We start from the raw sequence: 12,543 nt of genomic DNA, 5'->3' as shown, positions 1-12,543 counted from the left end.
GAAAGGCTAAACCCTAAAATTAGCAGCCTGTGTGAAGACATTGGCATGCACCCACCGGTGCCAGTGCATGTGCTTCTGGTGGTGCTGAGTTTGAGCACCACGTCGGGTGCTTCTCATCAGCGGTGCAGTGTGCACTGCGCTCCTTCAGAGACACACATCCACTGTTTCAGGAAGCCATGTGCCAATGTGCTCCGGGGAGTTGTGCAGCGTTGTAACCCCTTACTGCACTTTAATGAAACCCAAACGAGTTTCAAGTAGTTCACACACACAGGAAACAGAGCAAGTCCATGATTTGGTTTAGTAGCTATTACACCTACCCTAACCAGCCCAGGGAAGGGCTCAGAGCTGAAGGAAGAGCTGGGGGTGAACTGCAGAACCAAGAGCAGGAAGGTGAAGAAGAATACAAAGGGAGAGGATGGCTGAGCACCAAGTCCCTTACCCTGGTGGCTGATCAGAGAGAGCAGCATTAAACAGTGAGCAGCATCAGAAATCCCGAATGGAACACAGGGATTGTATTGCCAGGTAAAAGAGGGAATTTAGACACGTGAGTCAAGGCAAGGATGAGTGGAGGCTAATGGCTGACAATGAATGAGCAACATAAGGAATATCATGAAAAGCTGTGCAAGGAATGGAGCAGAGATGAGACAAATCCTCAGCACAAGGAGGGAGAACAGCTTGTGAAGCTGCTAGCAAAGGTGTTAATGGTCAGAAAGCTCCAAAAAGAAAGAGGTGTTGTTGAGTGACAACATAGAATCAGAGTCATTGAATGGTCCTGGTTGGAAGAGACCTTAAAGCTCACCCAGTTCCAACCCCGTGCCATGGGCAGAGACACCTTCCACTAGAGCAGGTTGCTCCAAGCCCTGTCCTGATGCAAGCAAGCACAGAGCATAGTGACAGAAGCCATTCAGCAGGATTACAAAGAATAGTGAGTACGGAGTGGTGAAAATTGTGAGGAAGAACAGTTGAGGAATTTGCTTTTTGAGTATGCCAGGAAAATGCTGAGGTACAGTAAGTGAAAAGGAAGAGGTCTTATGGAAATAGCATTAGAAAGGAGAGGCTGGATTTAGATGAGGATGAAAGTAGAGCAAAGCCTCTTCATGTGATGAAATACTGAGAACACATCCAAACTTGCTAAAACCCGAACAGACTTTCACCATCATCCTGCCAAAAGCCCTGTGGGTCACCTTGTCTTCAGCTGCTCTGCTGGGATAATCAGCAGGTACAAGCATTTAGGGTTGAGGCACTTTTCCAGGGCCCGTCCCTTTCAGCCTCTCTTCTTCCCATCACCTGTTTGAAATGGGAACCACACCAGGAAATGTCATCTGCAACACAGATTGCTGCGCGGGCACTTGCATAGCAAAGGGACTTGGCAAACCAGTACAACCTCTTCTATGCCCACTGCCTCCTGGCCAGACTGTGTAGATCCTCTTTCCTGTGGCCCCACATGCTGCACATCCTAACCCTTTGCTCAGGCCAGTAGTGGGTTCCTGTCTGCAGCAGTGAGGCAGCAAGGATGAGTGCAGCCCCTGCCATGGGCAGTGACATGGGGCATCCTCTGTAGCCAGTCACCACACTAGTCTTACATGCCCAGTTCCAGGCTGGGTGCTGTGCTACCTCCATGCTCCCTGCTCACTCCTGCTCCACTGGGGAGACCCTGGGATAACAGTATGCACAGAAGCCACCTGGCAAACACCAATAACCTGTTTGTTAATTCAGCCCTGCAATCAGCATTGCAGATCCTCCTGTACACCGCAGTCCTCGCTTGGCCAGCCCATGTTCCTAGCCCATACAAATCCCACTCATCCCAGTAGCCATTCACCACTGTTAGCTCCTCAAAACAAGGCCCATGCCAATAGTGCTCCTGTGCAGAAAGCACATGTTCAGTTTTTCCACCCAGTATCTCCCATCTCCCAGGCCTGGGAGACAACTCTGGGAGTGTAATTGCAGAGCTGAGAGGAATGAACATTGCATCACTGCTGCTATAAACACTGAACTGTTTCTTTTTTCACAGCACTCACAGTATGGAGACACCATGAAAACAATGCCTAAACACTGGGGCAGGGGACATAGAGACGGAGCCTGCTGATGTTTGTCTGATTCTTCTATCCCTGGTAGTGTTCAAGGCCAGGTTGGACACAGGGGCTTGGAGCAACCTGCTCCAGTGGAAGGTGTCTGTGCATGTGGCAGGGGTTGGAACTGGATGAGCTTTAAGGTACCTTCCAACCCAAACCAGTCTGGGATTCTGATTCTCTTTGGGGAGAAACAAGAAATAAAGAACTGTAAGTTGTTTGAGCTCTTGGCCAGAGGCAAAGCCTTGAAGGGAGCTGTTCTTGCGGGATGGCAGGCAGAGCACACATGCCATCAGTAACTGAGCAGAAGAGTGAGGCAGGTACCTGTAAAAACAGCTCCCTGAGCCTACGTGGTGTTATCACCCTGTTCCCACACAGCCCTGTAACCTCAAGCCCAACCGCAGCCCCACCACTGCTCGCATTAAGTGTTCTCTCACAACAGTGTGCTCTCACACACACCTACACCACAGGCCTTCCCTCAGTGCCTCACTACTGCAGAGCTCCAGCTCTGCCCTTCAGCCACACTTAATAGCTCTCTCCTCAGTCTGCCAATGCCAGCACCAATTAATAGGCAGGAGCATTCCTCCTCTTCACCTCTGAGACCTTCAGGCATTTCACAAGCTAAATAAATCCTTCCTCCAACTCAAGGGACTGTCTCCCAGTGCAGCAGAGAACAAGGCAGGTTTCAGACAAATGCTGTTCTGAACTGCATGTGCATGTCACACTCCCAGTTTTGGGAATCTCAAGACTTGCAAAGCTGCAGTGACCTCCAGGCTTGCAGATTCGTGCTACCAGCTACACACCTGTGCAGTACACACCCCTATGGCAACAGGCTGAGGAATGGTTGCCCAAAGAAGCTGTGGCTGCCCCATCCCTGGCAGTGTTCAAGGACCAGGTTGGACACAGGGGCTTGGAGCAACCCTGTGGTGTCCTGCCTATGGCAGGGGATTGGAACTGGATGAGCTTTAAGGTCCCTTCCAATCCAAAGCAGTCTGGGATTCCATGACTAGTATCCTTGCTATCCCTAGTAGTGGCTGTGGGACAGCAAGCTTCCAGCTGCAGGAATGCCATCCTGCATGCCAGGGAGGTCCTCACACTGGTCTCCTGCCTTTGGGGTGATGCTTGGCCAAATCTCCAGATGACTTTTACCACTGTGATTTTGGCTACCCTTTCCCTTTGGTCATCAGCAAAGCTTCATCAGGTAAAGTTAATCCAGGAGTAGTTCCATGGTTTCTTCCTCCTCTGCTGCTTGAACCAGATACGTTGAGTATCACAGTACCAACACCCTAAGACACATGCAGCTGCTCCTCCACTACCAGCACTGCAGTACAAAGCAGGACCTAGCTTACAAATGATGGAGAAATCATGGGATGCCATAAGGACAGCTGGCAAAAAAAGCTCTCTGCTATCCAGAAATTACTGATGGGACTCAGCAGCCCAGTGTTCCCAGCCTGCATGCTGCTGCCTTGTCCAAAAGTGGTCACTGCCTTGGGCATGGAGAGTCAGGAAGGGAATTGGAAGCAGCTGCTGTGCCAATACAGCTGCTCTGGAGCAGCTCCCAGAACCCCATCCCAGCACAACAACCCCGACACCCTGTCCACTGTAAACAGCTTTTGAGCACCTGCTGTGTGGTCTAAAATGGGAATGTTTCTGGGCCTGAAATACCCCTATGGAAAAGAGTTGCATGCTTCTCTAAGGAAAGGTCTTGGCTCTATTGAAATGCTAAACCAGACTAAAGCAACTTCAGATCCGTGGTACTGAACAGAGATTTGTCATAGGAATCCAGGAGAGAAAACGGTACTAAAGTAATCCCAGGAACACACACTTAATGGAGGTTTGCAGGTTCCAATGCAGTAGCTAAATCAACACATTGCCAAGAAAGCAATGTGAAATCTGCAGCTTACTTTTTGATGCTCAGCCTTCCCTATAGTATCATGACCTGTATCACTAGATAGAAATGACTTTAAAACTAATACTGGTTAGCTTCTTATAACAAACATATAGCTTTGTCCTGCCAAAGCTGGTTATTAGACTTCCCTGGCATCCATCAATATGGTACCAAACCTTGAGCTAAAAATGGAACATGTATTACATATGGTATAATGGGCTTCCTTGGCTGTTTTCATTAACATTTTTATGTATAGGAAACATTATTTTGCATTCTTAAAGGGGGAGAACTGAAATGAGGACCAGGTTGTTATTGTAGACAGGAAACAATAAAAAGGCAAATACAGGTCTCATTTCTTTATATTTTTCTATATTTCTATTATCCCTATTTTTTCCCTTAAAATTAGATATACCTAATAGTGCCCATCTCTTTTTCTAACACATGATCATACTAACACGAGTACAACATTCTGAAGCTCTTCTATTTTTCTCCAGGGAAGATACAGGAATTACACCAGAATATTAAAATTCCCCCTTTCTCTTTTTCATAGGAAAATTGATACCAATTGACAGAAGAAATAAAGTATCATTCCCAAAGATCAAACTCTAACGTGAGAAGTGATGAACTCTTAAGTTACCTGCTTTCTCAAGTCTTAGGATGCCTTTGGTCCCCTCTTTCTCCGGTTTTGCACTCCAACGTTCCACACATGGTCAGATGCACCTCTCTCTGGTTATACTGGGTAACCCTTAAGGCAGCCATGCGGCTGGGCTCCACCTCCTGGCTCTGGTACCAGCCAGCACACGTATCTGTCACCCTTTCCAAACTCTGAGCGTTGCGGTGTTCCCGAGCTCCTGGCCTGACCTGGTGCAGCTGTCCCAATGCCCTACATTCCAGACAGCTTCCCTGACGGATTGCACAGCCCCGGACCTGACAGCTACCGAGGAGCTTTCACAGCACCGCCTGCCAGCGCCAAGCTCTGCCTCAGCCATGCTTTATCCTCTCGGGGAATGTCAGTATTGAGAGTGAGCCTTTCCCTGCACGCTGCTCTCCTTGGGAAACCACCGCATGGCAGGGCCGGGGCTGGCTCCACATACTCCTGATGCGGGCTGCCTGCTGGCAAGTGAAGCTGAAGTGGATGTGAGCAGGTCTTGTTGCATCCATCTGAAGAGCCTTTGGGCACCCCTGAGCACCCACCCGCAGTGTGGTCAGTGGGAGACTGCAGGGACACCAGCATGGGTGCTCCCCAGGAGCCTGGGCAGAGCAGAGCCTGGTGCATGGATCCGTATGGAGTGTGGTGCTGCCTGGCCTACATCCCATGGGAAAATGAGGGCTCACCTCCAAAATTATAATAAGCTTTCCTGGCCACAGCTGCTAGGAACCTGCTATCTCCATAGACAGAAAGCTATGGCTGTGTTAGACTTCCTCTGATCAGCTTAAAAACTCAACTAGCAAAGGCACAGGCTCCCAAGAGCAGAACACCTTCAGGTTTGGTACACAGGCAGTTAAAGCACACTCAGATAATTTCCCTTCCTCAAGAGGAAATACTACAACTTCTTCAGCACTTCCTCTTTTTCTGTTTTAAATCATTGCACTTCACACAATACCTTTATTTGCATAAGGCTATTAACAACTCACCTACACCGTTCCCAACTTTAGGTCATTCATGATTCAGTGATGTAAAATGCAATGACAGTTTTTACTACTGGCAATAATGGACAACATGTACATTTCTGCAGCAGAATCTCTGCTTAGATTGGTACCTTCCCACCTGCTCAGCTACTTTGCTAACAAACTGTTCAATCTAAATCCTCCATGGGCTGCAGGTAACTGGAAGCTGTGGATTTGGGCTCATTCATGTTCCTGGCTCACACTGTACAGAGTTAAGGTTAAAGACTCTTCCTATCTAACTTATGTCCAATGGGCTAAAGACCAGTTTCACGTAGGTTTAGATTTCTTGCAAAAGAGACAATGAAGACACCCTGCAGAAGCTCTGTATTTTAAGTACACTGTATTTTATATCTAACTGTATGTTAAAACTTGCTGAGACTTCAGCTGCTGTAACCGTGAGGTGGAACCAGCTGCACACTGTAATCTGTTTTCTCAAGCTAACATTCAGGTTCGTCAGACATCCGCCATTCTTCTCGCCATCAAAACCGAGTTATGCATTTATTTATTGAAAACATACACATTTCTGCTGCATTTCTGCTGTATTTCTCATATACACTTACTGAAAGCACACACCACTGCTTCTATCTGGTTTGCTTCTTTCTCCCAGACCGAGCAAGGCTGAGCTTTCAGAGTTGCCTGTCAGGAGGAGCTGACTGGTTCTGTGCTGTCAGAAAGGGATACACAAGCATTAATTCCATCCATTTGGGGTTTTCCAGTGAAAAACTCGAGTTCCAAGAACAGCAATATTTGCCAATGGCATCCTTGTTTTTCGGATGATTAGACAAGCTGGTAAATGACCCCACATCAGCCAGCAGCAGGAACCATCTCGCACAGTGGTCCAAAGAACTGACTGATGCTCTGCATGCACCACACACGTTAGCTCCCTTTTGTTAAGTGTTCTGCTTCCTTCCCCTGTTACAATAAAACCTTATTTGGCTTCAGCCTGTTTAGACAGGGCTTCACTTGAACATTTTCTGTTGCTGTGGGTCCAGTGAGGGTTTCTAATCTGATAGACCTGGTCCTGAAGAGAAGAAAACAAAGGAACTGGGAACATAGTCATCAAGTAGTGTGGATACAGAGCACATGGATGAATGTATTGGCTTTTCTTCTTCTGGCCTTCCCAAGTGATAGGTGGAGCGTCTTTACAACCCGAGAAGGAAATCTGTGTTGCAAACTAGCAAATGCCCATCACAAGGAATGTAAGGAGCACACTTATCCTGGGGACAGCATTTCTAAGCTTTGGGCAGTCCAGAAACCAAAGCAAAATTCAGTCACAGCTCTGAGCGTCAGTTGGAGTGTGAACTCATCTGTCAGGTATGTGCACAGAACTGGCGGAGATCAACAAGCCTCAATGAAAAATAGAAGTCAGCATTGCCTTACATTCAGTAAGATCTGAGAGGAGATTTATTTCTCATGGTTTGGTGTCACTCTGCCAGCATTGCACAGGGATACTACCCATATGAACAAACTCAAGAACTGAAGTTTTGGTCCAACCGTGTCCCTACCGCCCACTAACATCAAGCATCCACTAAAGCACAGAACTCAACCTAATTCACTATAAAGGGCAGTCTTCTCCATTTCTCAGCTCTTGCCGAGCAGAACAGCTCTCCTTCATTTCAGGAGCTACCGTGGTGGTTCATGTTTTATCAGACCTTGCAACAGGTGCCTGAACTATAGCACTGCTGCCTCTTACCGAGGCTGTGTTTCTTACTTTGGCATGCTGGACACCAGAGCCTGCCTGCAGCAGAAGATGGAGGTGCACAAAGAATGCAAGATTAAAATATCACTGAGGACAACAGGCTTTACTTCTTCTAGCATGGGCCTGTTTTTTTGTGTCCACTTATGAGATCAGAGGTATAATTTACTTAGAGGAAGAATTATTTGTGCATAAACAGCCATTAACTAATAATACTGAGAAGATGCTTTTAAATTCAAATGGGTGGCACAGCAGCCAGTGCTAGACAAGTGACCCAAGCATCTTGTTACTTACATAAACTGAAGCAGGAGGGAGTCTGATGCTGATGACAAAACCCCTTTGTGAGTAACATTGGCAAAATCTCTTGGGAGAGCAATTCAGGACTAAGTTACAAGAAAATGGGGCACTTCTCTCCTAGGAGAAACTTAACATTCCGAATCACATTTCCTTTCCTGTTTGTGTACATCAGGGAAAGGAAATAACTGCTGCTATTTTGTTTCAAAAGCTGACCATCTTGAGGGGGCAAAAGGGGAAGTGCTTGTCTGATCTCATGAAGTAAACTGTCAGGAAGAAACTGTAGTAATGTAAGATGTGGATGGAGAAGGAAAGACTATTCTGAATGGGGAACAGAGCTCATCCACTACCATGGCCTGCACCTACCACATTTCTTAGGGGTTTTACTTTCAGCCCCACCCCTAGGCTTCAGTCCATCCAGTTTCATTTGGGTGCATCTCATCTTCGGCTCTAATGTCTTAAAATACAGCAGTAAGGGATGTCTCAGCTTGTTCTGCCTGCAGCTTTGGGAGTGACCCTACTGCACCCCCAGACTGCAATTCAGCTTCTTCAAATAGAATAAACACTTATTTAAATAGTAGTCTTCCTCCACCACTCCCTCAAAAGCCTATGAGCAGGGGATCAAAGATTTCTCAAGCTCAACTGGCCCATTCACATGTCAGGTTTAAAGCTCACTGACCTCTATAGCCAATAACACACATGGGAGTAATAGGATTAGCATAACAACCGGACTTTGAATACGGAACCCAAATAATCTGTCATTTACAGTTTGGTCAGCTGGGATCTCTCTTTTATATAAGGTGAAAGCACAGTTTGGAGTCACCCATCTGGATTGTTAGCATGCCTGCCTATCTCACTACCCCTATAAAACAATACACGGAAGCAGCAGTTATTCCAGAAATACACCAGTGACTTGAAATACAAGTAAAAACAGTCTGAGAGCAAAGTGGGGAAGACAATAAACGCAGCACTAGCAGAGTGATCATGGTTGCTTGATGACTTTGAACAACTGCAGCTACCCAGAGGGAGGGATATAAGAGAACTCAAGGAGTAGTTTTTGAAATGGAAGGTGGTGCTGGTTCAGAAGAGGGAGCACAACTGGGATGAAACAAATGTGGCAATTTGTAATTCATTGAAAATCTGATCCACAAATTCTGGATGTATTTTCAAAAACAAAAATCCCATTTGTTTCCCCCATAGCTAAAATAAGAATATGCTATTTTGAGCTAGTGAATATTATCACAATGTACTGAAAACGCAGATGAAAATCCAGCAGCTTTCCAGGGTTGTCAAGATTACCTTGGGTCTAAGCTATCTTACTTTGCATGATGCTAGAAAATAGCTCATGGTTAGGTGAGTCCATGTGTTCAGCTGTCCCTATTTCTATTCCCAGCTCTCTACTTCCCCAACTCTGTCTCCATCTGTTTCCACAAAAAGGAACCACCTCTGAATTGAGCAGTTGGCTGTGCCCCCCAGCAGAGTCCTCTGCATTGTAGGGCTTTTTCTGCAGCATTTATTGAGTTGCACAGTGGAAGTGACAGCAGTGTTGCGACTTCAGGTAGACCTAAGAAACTTCCCAAGACTCCTGCTGTTGTGTCCTCCTCCTGTTGGAAGCTATCACCTTTAAGCAGGCCACAAAAGAATGCTCCCTTCCATCACTGCCTTGAAGTGTGCTGAGGTCTGAAGATGTAGCTGTCCACTTGTTGCTGGGTGGCATCAGCTTTGCAATTTATCTGCTTGCCCCTAGGTAGCTCTGGTGATGATTTTTGCAGCACTGAGGGTAGTATAAGGTGGAATGGCCAGCAGCAGCTGTTTGGTCATGGATCACACATAAGTGGTTGTAAAATGGACATGGTCTGGAATGAGAGGAAGAAGACAGCAAGGAGGCATGCTGTGGGAGATCTGTAGTGACAGGACTCTCACGGGAGAGTTTCCTTCCAGGTCAGAAATACGAAGTCATTGCCATCTGCAAGTTCAGCAAATTACTCCAGTAAGTTTCCAGATCCCAATGTGATGCCAGGCTGGCTCAGCATCTTCTTTCTCAGTTTGTAAACCCTCCTTCCTTGAGGCAGGTACCTGCTCCCATGTTTCTTTTCTGGTCCCTCTCAGACTCACTCAATTCATAAGGACTCTGTTAGCTAAAGCACCAGGACTGTGGGAAGCCAAACAACTGACAAAACTGTCAGAAACAGATTTCTATGTTTCTGCCTTTGTTTTAAGAATACTTCAGGCCCTTGCCCTTGCTCCAGTGTTGGTGGGTGTCCCAGGTGTGATGTCTTTTGGCCCTCCTTTTAATCATGGCCCTATTTCCATGACTCTTTCAAGGGACTGCCTGAATCTTTCACTCTCTGAGATGAGAACCAGGACGTCTGGCCAGCCTGGGCATCGTCAAGTTTTACAGTACTGAAATGCCTCAGTGATGAAACGCTGGTTCCAAGAACAGACATTTGAAATTGACCTGGTGTTTGCTACAGATCAACATTTAAGTGTGGAGCATGACCAATGGATGCAGCGGTAACAAGGTCAGGGCAAGATGCAAAGAAGTTTCTGAATTCAGCTTACCAAACATCAACAAGACACATGTACCAGCAGTAGTCTGTGATGTTACACAGCTATGTAAACTTACTATGTCACAGAAGTGGTGTACATACATTATATAGCTCGTAATTCCAGCCAGTTATCTCAAGCTGGTACAGAATCCACATTAGATCGATGCAGTATGTATATGCTAAAGACAAGAGATGAAGAGGTCATGAACAGACAAGCCTTCAGCTCTTACCAGATTGAGTGGTTCATTTCTATAACGAAAACAGTAGAAGTGCAGCCAGGACAAGTTTCTAAAGACCAAAAAGAAGAATGTATTTGGAAGCTGCTCCCATGAAGTAACAAGCTGGATTCACCCCAGAGTTGAATAACATTGCTGCTGCAGTCTTGGGTGATGGAGCAGCTCAAAGAAGCAGCTCCCTGATATTGGGTTTGTTCCCTTATACTTGCAAAGACCCAATATTCAGCTCAGCACTGGCCTGGTACTTGCCTGGATAATGAAACTAACTACTACATTTGGAGATTCAACCCTGAGCAAGGCATTCTGTAAATACTAAGCAGCCCAATAAAAACAGACCAACAAAAGAAGAAAGGAGGAGAGGTGCTTGGCAGGAAAAGGGTTAAAACCACATCATATGGGTTGGCAACAGCACAGAAGGAGGCAGACTGCAGATAGTGATCACTGCTACTAGTAGTCAACACTTGCTTGAGCCACTGAGGTCCTTTTTACAGTGCAGTTAATGGGTAGCAGGCTGACAATACCACAGCTACCAACCGACCTAGTTACTGCAGGACTTCCGTTCCCAGCACTCACAGCCAGTATAACCTTACTTCAGCTTTTGCAACTATTAATGCTTTGTTTAAAGCGGCAGTAACTGCAATCAAGTGATCGCTGCTGAATCTCAGCTTTCACTTAAACAGACAAAGCAAATATGAAGCTTCTCACCATCAGAGAAAAGCCTGATAAGATGAATTCCCCAAGGTCAAAAGTCATAACAATATAAACAAGGAGAACCTGACCCAAGATAAGGTTAAAATATTGTGATTTTAAAAGCACACCTGATATTTTTGAGGGGGTTTCTTCATTTTCTGATGGCATTCCTTGGTGGAAAGGTGGGACTGGCTTTCAAAAAGGAAACATCCATTAGCAAAAGCTAGCATAAAAGGTAGCAGGAACACATCAGCTGGGAAAGGAAGAAGCCAAAGTGCTGAACAGACTACACAAATTGAGGAAAAACCCATTACAAGGAGGTGGCAGAAAGCAGGAGGAGGAATTTTTGCTTTCCTTCTCCTTGATCATCCTATCCTATACAAAACACCTTTAAATCTGTCTCTCTCTGAATGCTGCTTTCACCTCCCTCGTCTAAGGCAAGTTTCCCATAACACTGTGAGTTCAGCTACGCAAGCTGGAGACAAAAGCAAACCAAACACACTATAAACCAATGAGGACTGGCCAAATGAGGATTCCAAGAAGTATCACAAGGGCAAGGTTGGTTAGCACTCAAGCTACCAAGGTTAGAGGTTAGCCCTGTGTTCCTCTCAAGGGGAGAGAGGGGGTGTGCTTCTCTAATTCTGCAGCATGAGAGTTTCCTAAGCAAGCCAGGGGATCTACTCTGTTACTTTCAATAGGCTGTGTGGGTTATTATCTCAGTCAGTTTGGGTCAGCTTCTCATCTAGGTGAGGTCCAAGTAGAGCCTGTTCAGTCTCAGGTGACAGCAAAGCCTTCAGCCCTGTGCTCTGTATGCTCCTGTCATGCTGCAGGGTCCACCCCTGCAGCATCCCCAGCATTCCCTAAGCTCTCTCCTTTAGCTTCCACTATTAGCCAGAGTTAATGGTGTGGATCCATGCAGGACATCACTGTACCTAGCTGTGTGGTCTGAAGACCATCAGCTGCAAGAACTCCATCGCCTGGAGAGTGTTATACCAATGTTGCCTTAAAGAAAAGCCATCCAGTGTTTGCCAGCTAACATGTTATGAGGGACAGAAACAGCCACTTGAAGGGCTTTCTGAATATGTGAGCATAGTATTAAAAACCGAACCCCAACCCAAACCCCAAACCAGTTCAGTGATGAATCATCACATACCTGGAAAAAGACATTTAAATTAATACCCCCTTTTCCCTAGCACCCCAGTCTGCCTCGATAGCTGTATGGTGCACCCATCAGTACAACCAGCAGATCCGGATAACAGCCAGGGAACTGGCTTGAGGGAGGGAAGCAGGCCTTCCCTGTCACTTGTAATCATCTCACATCCAGAGGCATCTTAAGTCCTTTCTAAACACGTTGATACTGCCTGAAATTCACTGAAAAAACCCAGCCTTTGTTTGTGTTAACAGGATGAGAAAGTGCAAGGCTTCCTGTTATGTGTGTGTGACAGCTACAGAT

This window comes from Melopsittacus undulatus, chromosome 6 (genome assembly GCF_012275295.1).
Source record: "Melopsittacus undulatus isolate bMelUnd1 chromosome 6, bMelUnd1.mat.Z, whole genome shotgun sequence".
NCBI lineage: Eukaryota > Metazoa > Chordata > Aves > Psittaciformes > Psittaculidae > Melopsittacus > Melopsittacus undulatus.
This window is presented reverse-complemented; position numbering follows the sequence as displayed.